The 14,460-nt window shown below is 38.1% G+C and overlaps 1 long non-coding RNA gene across 1 annotated transcript in view; it reads left to right on the top strand.

The window, feature by feature from the left end:
* The window catches only part of LOC139129767 (uncharacterized), a 462,294-nt gene that overhangs the window by 423,426 nt on the left and 24,408 nt on the right, over positions 1-14,460 (top strand). The gene's annotated exons all lie outside the window — the stretch shown is intronic.

The raw sequence follows: 14,460 nt of genomic DNA, 5'->3' as shown, positions 1-14,460 counted from the left end.
TGCATTCACACACTGACATTTTCCACCCACCTAGAGGGGCCTAATTTTAGCCGTCTTAGATATATATATATATATATATATATATATATATATATATATATCATGCTACCATGCGCCATTCTGATTGGACGAGAGTTCATTCCATCGATGCTAAAATACTGTTTTAGCACTGATAGCGGTGGTAAAACGGGCCCCTAAACCAGCATTTTCGAAAATTGCCCGGTCGGTGCATTTGAACGTACCTATCTAAACCATAGACCCTCGAGAAAGACCGAAACAGTCCACTTTGTTTCAAAGACCGAAGACTGATTTTGATACACAGATAAAGTGTAGGTCTGTAACTCACCTCTTGGTGTAAATAAGTTGGGATCGATGATGAAAGACATCTCTAAAGCAGCATGTTTGGGGTTATGATGCACACAAATATTATAGTGACATAGCCCACCGTGAACTTTGCTTGGTATTTCGGCAGTCGAGGCGCGATAAATCCTACCGCTCTTTAAAATGAACATAGTATTCGTTCATACACAAATAAATTGACACTTCCTCACAGTAACGGTATGTCAGATATTATTTACCAAAGTTTGGGCTATAACAGATCGGGATGTCCTAACGATGTAGACCAAGAAGTTCAAAATAACAATGGGATGACTCCTGGCGACAGCGACGATATTTGACGTCAAATGCAACGAGCAGGGTCAGCGTCCCGCTCTCCACCTCCCTGCATCGGGCAACACACTCAGAATCTGCACAACTGTTCATCACAGTTGCAGTCATCGCAAGTCTGGATTATTTTAAAACTGCTTGTTTTCTGGTACAATTAACGTCCAAATTATCCATCAAAAATAGATCCTGTAACTTCACTGTGCCACCAATTATAAATGTCGCGACTGTATGCGGTACAGAATGAGACAAATCTATTTTTAGTATGCCAAAAAAGCCAGGACTATTGTTCTTATGTAAATTTACGAAAAAATTGTTACTTTTTTCTTTTGATTTGAACTCTTGACCCATTTTCTGTGTGAGTGCAGCAGGTATTTTTGACAAGTATCGTTCGTGTTGCATGCGAATAAAATGCAATGTCGATATGAACGTAATGCGTATTTATCGTAGGATACTGTGTGCCTGTACGGAATCCCAACTTATAAAAATGCTCGGTCTCGGGCGCAGAATTTCCGACGTTCGATCTCTCAGACGTCCGTTTTCTGCATTTGGCGCTTAGAGTGATGAAAATACCCAAGTAAGACAACAAATACACGCAAGTTGATATAATATAATAGCAATAACCCCCTTCGAAGTCGGGTATACACTCGATTTTGGTGCAATTCGCTCTATATAGCACTCGCCTATATCGGCTTGTGCTATATGTCGCGCATTGTACCAAAATCTCGTGTATACCCTCCTGCGGCGGGGGTTATGCTTGAATATATATATATATACCGTACTCTCTTTGCCCAAGTTCAGGGGTTGCCATAAAGCCATTATGGTGATAACCGGGAGGGCACATTGTATACATTTTGTATATATATATATATATATATATATATATATATATATATATATATATATATATATATATATATATATATATATATGTGTGTGTGTGTGTGTGTGTGTGTGTGTGTGCAATGCATTCTCGTATTTCATTTGTAATACTGACATAGGGGGCTTAATATAAGCCTTCCAAAAATCACATTTTTTTTTAGAAAGAATAATTATATTTCTTTACTGTTGTGAAAACCATGTAATTCTGTAATATGACAGAACCCCACGACCTTGTAGGGCGCTCTGTGGCATACTACTCGAGTATGTTAAGGCACGGCTCCCGCAAGGGCGCCCTCTATCGACGAGTGCGTTTCGGTTTTACTGGCTAAATCGGCACATCCTTCCATATTAGTCAAACTTTATATATGTATTTTATAAAAAACGACTCCGCAAAATAGTATAATGTTGATAAAATCCCCGAAATAATTATTAATTTCACTAAATAACGGTATTTTTGGTTCGAAAATGGTATTGTCTGTTCGAGCACAGAATCCAGCCACTAGACTCCCCCATATCCTGTAAATAACCACATTGTCCGCGTTTATCCCACTTACCATCACTTGCGCGACCTACACTGTAAGAAATTTCGCCCCCGTATTAATGACTCGCCACAAAATATCAGCTGACCCTTGACGGACGACCTCCAGTACGAGCGTAATTGGGGTCAAACTGTGCCTGCACTTGCTTTCTGGGATAAAGAATTGTCGGCATGATATTGACAAACATGTCAATATAATATTCAAATCAGCGATTTGAAAAAAATAACAAGTTTAGCGGCTGGATTTTGGCATTTTTCTTGTCGTAATTTGGGACTCTAGCCGGCCCGGGGAATCCCTATGCAGGCCCCTGGGGAAGCCCATCCAGGGACCACATAACAATGCTTTATGGGTAGAGACAGCTGACTGTATCCTAGTAACGAGGCGGTCGAGTCCATTTCAGCACGCAGTCGTGCGAGAGCAGTTCTGGAGATCAATAAAATACCTAACCTCGCTTTTGTTTCTGACGGTTTTTTTTACATGTCGTGAGTAGTGACAACCAGTAGTTGCGAAATACCCCTGTCTGTCCTTGATGAATGATGGCAAAAACAAGTGGCGGGCCACATCAGGGATCAACATGTGCATGGCGGCAACCCCGGGCGGCAACCATGATGGCGTAGCCACAATATCCTTCGTCAAACTGCGTTCATTTCGATATGTATAAGTCTTCGTTGGCTCTTGATATGCTAAAGACCGAAACGGTGAAGTTGGCTGACATAAATAGCCGTTTGGGTCTTTTGCCCACGTGAGCTGAAGCCTCGAAGGCTACACTCGCGAGTACTCGCACACCATACATGTCCGCGATCCAGTTGAATCATGCTGAGCGCGCGCGCTCGTGGAAACATGAATATTTATTAGTGCAAATTTGCATATTCATAAGAAATTTCTCGAGCCTCGCCTTAACGTACTCGAGTAAAGGTATTTTCCCAAGTGATCCGGGTATACTGCGGCAGTACTTTTCCGAGCGAAGCGACGAAAAGTACAGCAGGATACGCCGTATCACGAGGGAAAATACCTTTGGTATGCCACAGAGCGCCCTCCAAGGTCATGGGGTTCTGTTATTATTACATATGTTCCAAATTATGGCGATCGCAACAGAAATAGAAAGCTGGCAGCGACCTGACAGGATCACAGATCAAGACTGTGTTCAGAGCGCATTGATATATTGTGAACGACCTTTTCATCGACTATGAGCTCACAATAATAAAAAAGGAACTCAAACAAACGGATATCAGGACTGAAATCTGAAATATCTTTATTAAACATCAACACCCTTGACATTTTCATTAACAAGAACACTAACTTTCAAGATAAACGATCAAAACTTTAAAACTCAACTCGAAAATCGAGTTAATCGGAGTTAGAGAGTCTGAGTAAATTACAGCACTCTTACGGCGTTTAACAGCTGGTACAGGAGTGCGATTGCTCGAAGAACTGCTGCTGCGAGGTTGAACGTGAAATGAAAAACTCCACCGGTAATTGTGGTATTGGAGAACATGCCTTACCGAAGAAGTGCTGGGTCTCGGATCAAACATGCTACATACTACGCTCAAGATATTGCTCATTTGTCATTGCTGGTCTTCATTGCTGTTGAATATGTATTCACGCTAGTTGGATTTTTGTGTTTGCTTAGCTGATTTGATGTGATTGGAGGAACACCGGTGCCAAGCAATTGTTGTATCCATGCTTTTTGTGTACTGTGATTGCTGAGTTTGTCAGACACCCGCGGTATTTTTGCCATGGATTTCATAATGGTGTTAAATTTATTAACACCAATTGGTTGCTTCCAATTCCATATTGCCCTTTGAAGAGTAGACGTAACATATTCTATTCCAAGATAGAATGGTGCGTCATCGAAATTCATGGCCTCGGGTCTTCGTTTCGCGTATGCTTTATAGACGGTGACGGGGCAAGTCTGCGGTTTTGATGGGCTTGTGTAGGCTCTCGGGGCAAACTTACGTGTGTTGCCGGGCTCGCCGCGTCTCATCTTTGTCAGCCGCTCGTTATAGACGAGGTATTCACCGTTTCCATCTCTTGCTACCGATACATCTCCCCACTTCATTTGTCTGTGCTCGTCACTTCCCCGCAGGCCAAAGAGCTTGCGTTGTTCAGCCAGATTGTATTTAGGACAGCGTTCGGACTGTGCATACCGAGTTGACCGGCTTCCACTAAGGCTTTTTCATGGTCTTCGGTAATTGCCTGAGATTTCTTTGGCAAATTACCTTTTCCTGTTGCCTTCAGATGTTTCCGTTTAGCTGCCAGGGAATCACGGCTTTTCTGAAACAACTCAACTTGGATTATGCTATATCCGTAGTTGGCATTCCGTAAATGGCGATCAATTGATTTTTGATAACTGGAGATTGAGCCCGACACGTACTCCTCACCGTTCTTCTTCCGTACACTGAGGTAAAATCTTCCGAGCAACGGATCGAGTTTGCGTGGTGGTATATCTTCAATATGGCGGATTTCGGTTGTCATTGATTGTCGCCACTCTTCGAATACTGCGACTTCCCGCATCGTTTTCATTTTGGTGTTTTTATTCTTCTGTGTACTAACAAGGACACTGACATCGTCTGTCGAAACGTTGGCAAATCTTGCAGACGCAGACGATCCCGTGGTGGTATTCCACGTAGTCGTAGAAAGGTTTGCCGGTGCAGGTGTCCCGAGTGGTTCTGGCTCCATGGCTTTTGTGTTTGTTGCAGCCGCTGTCTTTTTCTCATCAACTGATGAAGATATGGAAATATCTTCAGGGTAGTAAAATTCTGAGGCCAAATGTCCAAAGTACATACAATTCTGCCAGTCGTAATGATAACGTTCTTCCATTGGCAAATTTCAAAACAGGAGCAGACGACAATATTTATAAACAGAAAGTAGTTCCTCTTGTTTACTCATTTGAATAAAATAGCGTGAGAGTACCACCTTCCCTAAAAATTATTTAATAGCACGTGACCAGTTTGCCAAGTTCTGTCAAAATGCTTTAAAGAAAACGGGTATAAAAACAATTTTTTATCATGGTTTTTATCATTATCGATCATAATCATCAAGAGAAACTGAAACATGCAGTGAAAACTGAAATGTACCCAAGGTTTTTAAATATGCATATAGAGAGGGATTATTTTTTTCTGTTGGGAGACCTTCGTTGAAAATACCATCTTTATTTTGTTGCCACACATTGATTAATCTGTAGTATATACGTAATTATGTAATGAATGAAAATGGGATAGAGAAAAAAATTATATGTACATTTGCCTCAGTGTCCCTTTTTTATCTTTTGCTGATCTGACATTTTATTACCCTCCAAAAATGAGCGCATTTTAATAATCGCAGGAGCAGAGAATTATCTGAAAACATGTCTAAAAGTATTGGAGTCACTTGTACTCATGAAAAAAGTGAAACAGACAATTTTTCTGTCAAAAACCCGCATTACAAATCAGGAAGGCACATCGTACCGGTACTTTGCTTTAACAGATACCATACATACCATGTCACTGGGTCAAATAATATGACACCGGTTTCTACATTCATTTCAAATCTAAACATTCCGCATAATTTTGTACATATCTGCAAAAAAATCACATGTACTATAACTCTATTGTCTTAGGAATTTGCACATGAAATATTTAGCATATATGTAAAGGTGTTTGATTTAATTTTTTTTGTAATATGCGATAATAATTGTCACTGTGCTATACCTATAGAAACAGATGGAAAACTCCTTTAGTTGCTGAGGACTGTAATTAGTTTTTTTACATGTATTATCGTAACATATCGCTACTTTTTCTTTATTTCTCAGGATTTCCACCACAAATTTTTTCGAATATGTCAAAAATAACGTAAACATTCTAATGTTGATGAAAAACAAAAGAATAGAAAATGCAGAAACAACTGAAATTTGCAAAATTAATTGCGCCCCACTGTTAGCACATTCATTTTTCAATAACGTCTTTATTGTATCTGTGTCCATATCTCTTTTATTTGTTGAGTTTTAAACTTCAAATTTTCAGTTAATGTAGACTATACCATCACTATTTCATTTGTAGAAAAAATCTGCAAAATATAACAATGAAAAATGAAGTAATAAGACATGCAAGGCGCCCTCAGAGGCCAAATTGGAAATACATAGGAAGGAAAACGAATGGATGTCATTACACAAGTTGGTGAATCTGATTCAAAATGATACTGAATTTTGATACTACGTTCATAACTTATCACTAATGAAAAGTTATAGGTATAACAGACAATTAATATAAATTAAAATTTTGTAGTGAAATAAGAATCGTGGTTTTATGACAACTCTTTTTCATGTATTGATGGAGATTGCATGTTAGTTAGGCCCCCAAATTCGTGTACGCAGCCTGATGTGCTTGAACATTCAAGAAAATATATAACTTAGAGAATGTTTTATCAAGAATGGGTATCGCTTTTATTCAGCTAGTTAAGATTGAATTTAATATAAAATCAGGCTTTTCCAATACCGCGATTTGCCATGTTACTCAATGAACATACGTGTCAATGTTTCAGTTTGGAAACCCCCATTTCCTAAATATATCACTTCTATCTAAAGCCATTCCAAATGAAATAAAAGATATCCTGCTTTTCAGAATATTTTTTGTACATACAAGACTCATCCATAATAGTTATATTTGTAATGTGGTCAAAATAAGCGAAAATATCACGGGATTCAACGACCAGGCAACATCAGGTTGAGTTACTATTAACAACCCTAATCCCTAACACTCTTTTTGCACATAAAAATTCGTATTACTAGCCTGTTCATCTTCAATAATATAGCAGTGAATCATATAAGTCCATACATGTAATTTTACAAAGAAAAGTACAATGATTTATAGTTTTGAGTTTATAATTAAAAAACACTTTTCAAATTGTTGTCTATTGACCAAAAAAAATTAAAAACATAATTCTCAAAATTATATTTCCTCTTGTTCCAATCTCCTTTAAACCGGTCACTTATATCTATATGAGTAATTCAACACTCATAAATGCAGAGATTTACTTATTTTAGTGTAATACTAGAGTAAAAAATTATTGTTAGGGATTATGGCTCAGTTGGTCGCTCTACGTGATGTTGGTCATTGACTCCCTAGGTAGCTGCTGAATTTTGGTCATTCGAAAATAATGTCCATCATAGGTCGACCTTAAAAGTGCAATACGTGTATTATTACCATGTGACTGCATTTGGTCGTTAGTCAATAAATAAGGACATTGGCGTGTCCCAACCAAAGCATTGTACAACCTTGCATAATTTTATTGAATTTAATTGTAGTGAATATATACATTGCTTGACACCATGTTATTTCAAATTTTGTAGTATTTGATGCAATCCAAGAAAGTTTAGGTGTGATATACTGTTATTTTCATAGTGGTCATTGATACCCGTAATGTTGGTCACATTTGGTCACATGACAAACATGCTTATCATGTGCAACCTGTTGAAGACAGAACAGTACATCTATAATTACCATTGGAACGCATTTGGTTGTAAGTCAGTAAATAAGGAAATGGGAGTGTCCCAACCAAAGCATAGTAGCAGCTTATAGAATTTTCTGAAAATCAGTATCAGTGAAAATGCTTGTTACCTGGCACCTTGTTATTAAAAACTTATACAGCTTTTTTTTTCAAAATGACACTCATTTCAGATTTAAGGCATGTTACTGTATACCCATGATAAGTTGCAGATTGAACAAATTGCGGATAAAAAATATTAATAAAAAAATTGGCAAAAATGCGTAAGTTGTAATGTAATTTTTGTAGTGGTCATTGACTCCTACAAAGTTGGTAATATTTTGTGCTCTCGCTGTCGCTCGTAACTTTCGTAAATTACGAACAAAAATGAAAATTTACGAAAAAAAATGAATGCTCGATCGGCCATTTACGAACAATTTTGTTATTTTTGAAGCCTGATTTTCGGTCAAGATTGTGAATTCCGGGGAAATACTGTCATATCTCGTCTTTCAAAACTTACGCTGCCCCTATCATCGGCGCATCGACACATGGTGATAGCTGGCTTTGGACTTTGACCTGTGATAACATGAGCATGCGCGAAAAGGTTTCAAGATCCCCGGGTCTTGTAATCTCATAGTGGTGTGTCACCCCACTCCATTACGGTAGTTTCGAGACACCCAAACACTCACATGCTGTCAACTTTCCGAATGGACTGTTGAAGCGGATCGAGGGAAGCGGGCAGTTACAAATACTTTGGATTGATAGTATCCAGTTGGGAAAGAAATTTGGGCATAAAAACGGCAACTGATGTGAAAAAAATACGAAACAATGAAACCGCCGAGCTAGAGGAGACCAAGAACAGTCAGCCTGAAAGACAGTCGAACTACAGCAGAACTGCAGTCCGGACCGCGCATGGTTGAACATGTACTGCAAGTGTTTTTCTGTGCATGGAGGTGGAAGCGAGCCGGAAATCTTAGATGTCATAGATTTGTCATTTGACGATCTGCAATTGAATTTTTCAGTCAGCTTGCCAATTTTAATAGGTTTTCTTCAAAATATTTTACAAGAAACTGTCTCTGCAAATGTTATGAATACTGATAGTTTTCTATGATCCAGAGAAAATGCTGTACACAGTCCCATGACCAAAAGTTTATCCAGACAAAAAAATAAATGACGATCATCTGCAGCGTTTTAAAAGTGTAACTGTCTCTAAGAAAACATTAGCAGGATCACCAGTCTCAGTTTGCGTACTTAAATTTGATTGAGATGAGACAAAATTTGTGCGAAACCACAGACTGCCAAATGTTCTGATAAGTGGTTGTTTAAAAAGAATTTTAGAGATGAACATGGCATAATGACTGCAGCTATAGAGGCACCACCTAGTACCTATGGATGACGTTCATACTTTCAAAGTAACAGAGCTTTCCAAATATGAAAAACAGGGGACAGATTTTCTAGCATCTAAAACTTGTGCAAACACTGATAATATTTGATAATATTAATGACCGCTTCATAAATTAATATATATAATCATCAACCACTGACTACACACACAAAGGGAGTTATGATTTGTGTCACAATATACTTGAACATGTTATGTTGTGTAATAAAGATAGAGTAATTGAATAACATTCATTGCCGTTGACCAAAATTACACACTTTATTGAGACAAGGAAGAAATTTCAATGTTACAAGCATTCATGACCCATGATGCACTGTGTTATTCAACAAATCTTTGAAAATGCGTATCAAAATATGAGTGTTCATTGTCAAAAAACTAAAAAGGGATTTTTCATTTTCTTTTGTCTATAATGAAATCATTCATCATTTCTATCCCCTTAAAATCATCTATTGAGTACCAGAAGTGCTTGTTGAAAGTTGGTGGGTTCAGAATAACATAATTTGTGCTTACTAATATTTTTTGAACCCAATTCGTAAATTTACTAACAATTTCGAAAGGCCAGGGAGAGCACAGTTGGTAATATTTTGGTTACATGACAAATATTGTTCTTATAGGTAAATCTTAAGAATGCAATATATCGAGAATAGGCACACATCTAGACGCACTTGGTCGAAAATCAAGAAATAAAGAATGGGAGGTTCCCAACTGAAGGCATATAAGAAGGGAAAAATGTACGGGACTTAGTCTTAATTTCCGCGGTCCATATGTTTTAGGCTCTGCAGCTAACCCTAATTCCCGTATATTGCAAATTTCCCTTCCCAAAAATTACCTTCTTTTCAAACCAAAAAGATATATTGTCTGTGCTAGCTGAAGACTAACTTTCAGAATTCAGGTGTTAGCACATTTTTTTAATATTTGTACAAATTTGGACCAAAAAGGTCAAAGGTGAAGGTCGCAAGGTCAAAAGTAAATTTTTAGGGGTATTGGGTAAAAATTAAAACAAGCAATTTTTTCAAAAATCGTTCCCTTAATATGAAAGATATGTATTCCACTTACCCAATTATGTTATTTATATGGAAAGAATTGAAATATTTTTAAAATGCAACCCTAATTTTACTTTTTCGATTTTTCAAACCATAAAAAATATTGTTTCTGTGTTAGTTAAACATTGTAGCTTTCAAAAATCATGTATTGGTACATTTCGTAATGATGTTACAAATTTGGTCACAAAAGGTCAAAGGTTAAGGTCACAAGACCAAATGTCACATTTAAGGATTTAGACTAAAAAAGTCACAAAAATGCATTTTTTGTCAAAAAAATTCCAGAAATGGAAAGATATGTGTCTACTATACCTATTGTGTTATTTTAGATGTAAAAACTTTGACAAATTTTGAAAAATTTAACCCTATACGTCGGTGTCATATGTCCTCCACAACTGTTCCATATTTTTTTTTTGATGGCCAGATCTTTTTGATTTTTCAGTATGTTATAGAATAAATTCCAAGCTTTCCAACGGTATATAAGTTTGGAAAAACAATCACACAAATACAAAATTTATTGTCATCCAAAATCGAAAAAACAAAAATCGTGAAAATCTTGGCGCTGACCCTAATTCTGAGAAATATGTAAATAAATTACACTTTCCACCCATTTTTGACCAAAAAAAAAACATTTTTATTTAGGGATCAGCAAAGGGTCAGCCTAGGGGCTAATTAGGCCAACACTAACGTTTTGGGGGCTCCAAAGAAGAAAATCGCATTTAAAGGGAGAAACCCTAACCCTAACTATGACCATAATGGTCATTGACTTCCCCTATCTGAGGGTTTTCAAGTTTAGTAGCTCAGAGTTATCCCATATTGCTAAGTATAGTAGTTTTAGTTGTTTTTTTTTAATTAATTCAGGTAAGAAACATTTTATAACGGTCTGTATAAGTTTTTTACCCCCCCAAAAAAAACAAAACAAAACAAAACAAAAAAAAAACAAACAAAAAAAACAGCGCGGGAGACAATGACCAAGTGACCTCGGTTAAAGTCAGTGTTAATGTTAGGGGCTAGGATTAATGGTCGTGATACACGATCCTGGAACTTTTACCTCAACGGTAACTATATATAACCGCTACCCCTTGCCCTAGGCCCCTTAATTATAACCCTAACTGAAATCAAGAGTGTGCAGGTGACATATGATCCCATGATATTATTAAGTGGATAAAAATAGCCATGTGAAAGTTGTTACTGACGAAAGCGTGTAGTAGTACTGCAGTCACGCATGGATATCAGTGAGTCACTTGCAGCCGCCTCCAGGGGCTCGCTGCTCGAGTTCTTATGATAGAGAATTCATCATGTACATAAAATTACTTGTTAGAAACTATTTTTACATATGAAAGTATATACGTGTGTGTCAAATTCGGTCTGCCACGTAATTGGTATACGTACAATAATTGTATATGTTGATCATACTTTTAAACAAGAACATCAAATGCTCTAAAATAATCACCATGACTTTCTGTGCAAAGGTTGAAGAACGGAAACTCAATTGCCGTAAATGCAACGGTATTCGACATTCAAAATTTCCGTAAATGCTTCATGGAAATTCAATCTCGAGCTGCAGCCAGTAAGACGTTTAAAATAATATAAAGTGCATATCGCTTCACATTGTCATCCAGTACAATGTTTTTTAAAAGTTAATTTTTCGCGCCTTGCATTAAGTGCCAAGATCAAGTGAAAGTCCTGAGTACTATTCGTGGTGCGTCGCGGAGCTTGGTTGCTTTTTCGAATTTAATTCGAGCAGGCCATTCCTTCAAGCTTAAATTGACATAACTTTATTAACAACGACATAAAAAATCAACAGGTTTAAGATGTTGAATATAAATGATGTTAGTGGTTAGAACTGGTTAAAAAGGAATCGAGTTTTCTCAGGGACATTCAGCGATAAATACTCCCGACTGATGACAGGGAGAAGGAAATTATATTTCATTAAAAATACACGATCGCGCCCGTGCGTACTTAGAGGCCAATGATTCGATTAACAGAACCTGCTGTCGTTACTTATTGTATACCCATGCCCATATTGCTTCATCCTAGTGACGTTCACCGTAAAATATCAGCCGTGATATTTCACGGTAAACGTGGAGATATGCACGATAAACGCCATCTGTTCTGGAGTTTTCCCGAACTAGATTTGCAGCTCTCATCCTGCGAAGCGATGTTGCCGACGTAAATACTTCAAGGGCTTCGAGGAACACGGGAATTTCTGGTGGAAAATATGGACATAACATGTTGTGTATTGTAATGTTTTCCCATGGTGTTCCTGTTAAAGTTCTCGTACTTTTGGTCACACTCTGGCGAACATTCTGCCGTTCGCACGGCGCTGCCACTGTGCACGGTCTACCCCGAACAGGTAGTGAGCGCGTGGCATGACAGCAATGTCGCGCGCGCGACGACTGTTGACATGGCAACTCTAAGGGTAAACAAACAACATGGCGTCCCCTCTCTGCGCGAGCTCCGTGCCGTACGACGATCGAAATCAGGATAGGCACAGTTTTTGATCGGTTACAATTGTACAGCATATTGCACCTTAAAAGATTCCTCCTCTATGACGATTTCTTTTATCCCTGTGTCTTTCTTCTTGGGGTTCATTGAGATACGGAGGACTTGCAGCGATGTCGCGCATGATGTTGACTTCGTCGTCTACTTTATGAATGAAGCATGTTCACATAAACATTCCGATATTTATGCGCAAGGCGTAATAAAGTAAAGCCTCAAAATTTCAGGTTTTTCGTACTATTAGTGAAAGTATGGACATGGGTATATGATAAATCGGTTATTACCAGCACAGCGCAGCACAAATGATACGAATGCTGATACGACACAGGAACAGGCGATATTGGGTAATAACCTCTAAGTATACATTGATCAAGCGTAACGTTTTGAAATGTACAGTGTGTGCATACATGTGCGTCGGTAGGAATACGCATGCCAATAGGTTGTGTCGTAAAACTCCAGCCACGCATTTTTAAAAACAAACACATGAAAAGTAATTTTAAACATGTTTTGCTTATAACAAAATATCGATAACTTTATTTGCAACATATTTTGTGAACATCATAGTATGTAAAATGTTCCACCAAACCACGAACGTTTTCTAGATGACAATACTAGAAACACAGTACACAGGGACGAGTAAGCGGTGACTTAAGTGTTTGTTATAGTTCTTATAAGAATTAATTGATACCCCCTCACTACGTAAATGTAAACATAGGTAAACGAAAGTTACATGATATCCCTCATTCGGGAATTAGCAGTAAACATAAATTATTCCCTGTGTCGTGCAAGACAAACCATGTAGGCCTTCCTCAATATTGATGAGAACTAACGCGCAACTGCATACGGATAAATGTATAGAGAGACACAGGCACTCAACACAGCTGCAAACATGGGGAGCCAGACACAAAACTGTACAAAACCGTTCCACACAAGCCCTGGAAAATGCCACAGACTTTCAGGCGTCGTTGAAAGGACCCATACTGATACATTTATACTTCAATTGGCTTAAACAAACTCTAACATTTCGCGTATCAGTAAATGCAATGATATTTTCCGCACGACTGCTTAATCGAAACGAAGTCAAACTGACATGCTCATATAAATCAACGATCAATCGATTCATCAAACGATAAAGTCAATCAATGACCAACGTGTGCTGTTCAGCGTGTTTAACCGCTATCGCTTTGGTTTGCCTTTCTCAATTTGCATACCCCATACATCTGTTTGAAAGTAACACATCATTCATGAAAGGTTTAACAATCTATCAAAAGGATAGATAAACAAAAAGGCAGTACGCAAATTTCAGAATGGAAAAGAAATGAGGGACTGGGATGAGAAATTGTCACTTTCATACCAGTGGTGAGACTCTGCTATTATTCTCAATACTGTGAACTTCTGGTTTGTTTCAACATATGGTAAGATCTCTTCGGCATTCTGGTTTTCGACGGTGGTGAGGAAAATTCTCTCTGCTCATCGGTGACAATTGGAATTCTAACTGGTCGTTTGTGAGATTCGGTTCATGGACCAGTGTGAATTTCAAGATTTGTAGCGGTGAGAATGACAGCCATTGCTGAGAATGTGGCAATGTCTCAATCCCAGTCACATTTGTTTTTGCATTGTGAAAAGCGGACAGAAAAGTCAGACAGAATACCAAGCTGGCCGGTCTTCTATGGTGACACTGTCAGCAAAAGTCAGCTTCAGAGCTTTTTGGCGCCTCTTGTGAATCAGCACTATTTTGTTGACCATGAAGGCAGGCAGTTAACAGGTAGTTCCATAGAAAGTCGGGAAGATGAGCATGATTACAAGCGAATAATTAATGCGTATAATTGTTGCGCAGTCTAGTAACGATCACCAAGCTGTACTCAAAGTTATTGTGTCGCTACTATCAGTAGTCTGTTTATTGACTTTTTTGGCTCTTTATGTACTCCGTTTGTTGGCTTCTTAAAGTCCTGCGGCCAATAAAGCAAGTTTG

The sequence above is a fragment of the Ptychodera flava genome, chromosome 3, assembly GCF_041260155.1.
Source record: "Ptychodera flava strain L36383 chromosome 3, AS_Pfla_20210202, whole genome shotgun sequence".
Taxonomy (NCBI): domain Eukaryota; kingdom Metazoa; phylum Hemichordata; class Enteropneusta; family Ptychoderidae; genus Ptychodera; species Ptychodera flava.
The sequence above is the reverse complement of the archived record's forward strand: the minus strand, read 5'-3'. Positions and strand labels throughout refer to the sequence as shown.